This window comes from Crocodylus porosus, unplaced genomic scaffold (genome assembly GCF_001723895.1).
Source record: "Crocodylus porosus isolate Cpor-Errol unplaced genomic scaffold, CroPor_comp1, whole genome shotgun sequence".
NCBI lineage: Eukaryota > Metazoa > Chordata > Crocodylia > Crocodylidae > Crocodylus > Crocodylus porosus.
In genome coordinates this window covers 31,077,109-31,081,669 of record NW_017728947.1, presented here as the reverse complement: position 1 = coordinate 31,081,669, position 4,561 = coordinate 31,077,109, and positions in this window count along the sequence as shown.

Below are 4,561 nucleotides of genomic sequence, written 5' to 3'. Positions count from 1 at the left end.
TACCGGTGCTCTGGGGTATGTGCAAGGCATATGTGTGTGAGAGCGGGGTGTGGGGTGTGCAGGGGGAGGTGCGAGGGAGCATGGGGGTATGAGTAGGGAGGGGATGTGCATGAGGGGCACATGTGCCCCAGTGACTGTGGAAGGCAGGGGATTTTGTGGTCTACTGCAGGGCAGCATGTGTCTGCTCACCCAAAATGCTGGCCTGGTGCCAGGTAGCAGGAGCTAAACATGGGATAACAGGAAAGGCAGGCAGGCAGGCACCAGGTAGGGCTGCCTGCACAGGAAGCCCAGTCCTAGTGGCAAGGAGCCGCTGCCCAGAGCTGCTTGTAGTCTTACCCTTGGCGGTGGTGGCAGTGACTGGGGGGTGCAGCTCAGTGTCCAGTCCCAGCCAGTCAGTGATGGCAAAGTGCTCGGTCCACAAGCCAGGACTGCCCAGCCATGCTACCTTCCCACTGGGCACTGCTGCCTTGCTCTTGGCCCAGCCCTCAGTGCTCTCCTCCTGGCCCATCATGCTGCATGACAGCGCCTACCACCACGGGCTTTTTATCCTACTGTCCCAGTTCCTGGCTCTAATCAGCCCCCATGTGGCTGGGGGAGCAAGCCCCACTGCTCAGCCCCCAGGATTAGTTGCCACTAAAGTCTCCCAACGCCTCCTACCTGGCACAAGTGGCAGGGCTGGGCGTGCGTGCATGCGTGTGTGTGTGTGTGGCATCCCTTGACCTTTGCACCCTGGGCAGTTGCCCACACTACTCACCCTTAAGGTCCACTCTGGCATTAAGAAGTCAAAAATAAGCCAGTTAAATCCTTTAAATATAACTGAAGTCATTAAAACAACAGATAGACCCTTGTACCAAAAATTGACCACTTCAAGAGACCTTGTTCCCATACTTTTCTTATCATAACCTTTCCATACATTTTTATTTCTACTGAAGAATTATAAAGATTGGGATTCTTATTACAGCATTTTTCGCTGGGATAAGGTGATTTGGACTCCTCTTGTTCTTATAGTAATAATATACAACTGCTCACCTGGAAAAATAGAAATGCTGTGAAGAAACAGCAGCATAATGGATCAGTCACCATATTTGCTTTGTTTTCAGTTTATATTTGTGTTATGGTAACACTTAAGGGAAACCCAATCAGGGTTCAGGGCTCCATTGTGCTAGGCAGTATGTAAATACATATAAAAAAGCCATCTTTGGGTTTATATGCTTGGGGTTTTATAAAACCTTCAAATTGGAATATTTTTGGTGCATCTAGACATTCCAAAATGAAGCATCTACAGTAATAAGTAAAGGAGGTTGGGTCGGAAAATGCCATGATTACATTTAAATAAATTGGTCTACTTAGATGAAATGAATACCTTTTAAAGAAGTAATTCTCTCTTCATTCTATGTAGAGGTTTCATCTAAGACCACCAGTATTCAAAGCAAAGAGGCTGTGAGAAACAGCTGGATTGAGTGAAAAATTGAGAAACAGTCTGATATGCAGTCAATCCCACTTAATTATGCTTGCTAATTATATTTCCCATGATAATTATATACAGTATTCAAATGCAGCACTCTGTTTCCTGTTCAGAGTGATTAAAAACACCCCTGTGATTCACAAAAAGATCTTGGTAAGATCTACGTTTCAGATGTTACTGATAGCTTTCATTCCCATTCACTCAGGGAAAAAAAAGAACCTCAGTTACCATAACACTGAATTAAAGGCTCATCAGCAAACAAATCAATCAGTTTACATCTTCAAGGTACAATCTTGCAGTCTTGCTCATCAGGGAATCAGATTCGTTTTTTAAAAAACCAAATGTCCCATGGATTTTTAGCATGTGTCTGTAAGTCAAAAATGTATACTTGGGTTCCTAAAGTTTGGTGCCTAAATCCATATTAGGACATCTAAATAAGAGGGATAATTGAGCTGCTGACCATCTAAGACTTTGGCAGAGTCATAAACAGAACCCAGGATTTTTGATAACTTGCCATTTTTAGTACTATTATTACTGTTATTGTTTATATTCTAGTTGCACCCAGATTCTCCCATTGCAACCCTTTTGCATTATTCGTAATTATACATCAAGGAGCACAACAGTGATAGTAAGCTTTCAGAGGTAAGCATCACAGCAGGGACCATGTGGGGATACAGCTTCTGAGGAAGCCCTGTTACTATGAGAGTACTATGTGCTCCTCTACCTATCGTTCTCTATCACTGGGAGCTTGGTATGGAACAGAAAATGTAGCAGAAAATCACCGAGTATGAATCTCACTGGCATCTACTTGAAATCTACCCTTTTGTTGCATTCTTCACAATACCTGTGATACTGACCATTGTTAAGTAGATAGAGCAGGTTACTTTGTATGCTTGCTGTCACGGACAATATTAAAGGGGAAGACTACCGAATTGTGGCAAAGAGCTCCAGTAGTGCACTATTGGCCATTGAGCTAATCTGCTGCTGCAACTAATCAGTGGGTGAAAGGGATGTGTAGCTTCTACATTCTCCAGCGAAGTAAAAACTTCCACTGCTCAGCAGTACAGTCTAAATGTGTATAACATGATTAATGTAGTTGTTACTAGTAATAATTTAAATCTCTGTAATCTGAAAACAGTATAATTATCTGGAGGGGCAATTACCAACCACATTCTATCTGAACAGAATAAATCTACTGAATGGGTATATTGGATGATCTTTATTGTTATGAACCTACTTTGACTAAATATTTTGAATGAATCAAGCCTGTCTCTAAACCTCAGAATCAAAATACTAATCCCCAAATGATGCTTCCTATCATATCTGTCTGGACCCAGCATATCTGGAGCAAAGGGGACAATCTGGAGCAATCTGATTCTTAGCCACCCCAGTGTTGCATTTTCAGCATGAGCCACTAATATAAAAAACTGTCTTGTTACCAAGAGGTTTTTAGTTCTTTGGATCCTATCTTACCTACTGATGCTAAAAACAGAATTGAAAATGGTTTGATGGGTTAGTTAGAATGTATAATATTTAGTACATAAAACATGGAGGAGTCATGAGAAGATAGGATCTACTGTAGGTATAATACATGTAGTCATTCACAGTTCACTGGTAAAGTAATTGGTCTGAAGCATTTATTAATAGTCAATACAACAAGAATGTACAGCCTATTTGCAAATTCCTTTAGTATTTTTAATCCACCTGGGATGATTTTGGCACATTTGTTTCCAACTAGAGATGTCCAGGTTCTTATCTCAAGTATAGCAGCGTAACTCAAGTAAAACCAGTGAAGTCACTTGTATGTTCCATACTGAAATTAGTGGAATTATTACAGATTTACACCAGTTTGACTGAGATTAGAATCTGGATCAGAAATCTTATACAAGGAAAATAATGACATCTGGGAGTTGTACATAAGCAGCAGAAATACCAGAACCTTTGATTTTGTTTTCTAGCTATCATTCAAACTGATTAAGACATATGTCTTAATTTACTGGTTTGAGGTTTTCCAGTTACCTTCCTCAACTAACTCTCTCTCTTTCTCTCTCTCTCTCTCTCGCATCCTCATCTTTCTCTCACTCATTCTAAGAAAATATGCCTTTTAGGCCTCTAAAGACATTTTAAAGTCACAAGTAAAGCTTCATTCCCATCTCAATCCCATGAACCAAGCTGCTTGCACTATTTCAGCAGTTAATTAACAATGAATGCCTTCCTTTGGAAACTGGGTGAAGGGGGGATAAAAGATGAAGAAGGCTGAGGACAGACATAACAAGAATGGGGAGGGAGCAAAGTGGGTGGCTTATCAAATTCCACAAATACCAGACATGGAGAGGTGTTGATTTGTTGCTGGGAAAATCCTGTTTGTTTATGGAGTTTAATCACCTGTTGCATGTTTGTTGTTTGAAACATATGGAGACAATGGGACTGTTTGCATGCAATGTACTGAAATAAAGTACAGTAAGAGTTATACACAAAAGAATTTTAAATCACTGTTATGTGTAAATTGGAATGGCTAAGATCATTAACAACTAGCCTCATGGCCAGGCTGTTTAAATAGAGTAATGAAGAATGTATGCAAGATTAGCAATAAAAAGAATTCCTAGCTGCTGGTCCAAAAATATATATATAATTCTTTGAGATGGGCCAAACAGTCTTGGAAAAATGATTATACTCCCAGCCCCTTGAAAACTGCCTATAAAAGACTTATGGCAAATGCTTGGTCTCTGTTTCCCCCAGTGTATCTCTTACCTACTTTTATTAGGCAGATGGGTTAATAAGGTAGTTCAATGCCCTGCTATTCCATCTGCCTGAATTAAAATGCTGCTGACCAATCTCTTGCTGTCCAGACTGCTAGAAATTGATAATGTTTTTGCAGCAATGAGTTAAGCTTCCAGGGAAGAGTGACTCAAATACCTACTGACTGATTAAGGAGTAGTGTTGCTGCATTGGAAAGGTTCTCCTGTACTTTTCTTCTTTTATTACTCTATCCCCTGGCTTCTTCTTTGCCTCTTAGTCCATCCTGCCTATTATATTAATATAAAATATATCAAAATCCAAAATATAACAACAGCAAAGGAAGGATACAGATGGATT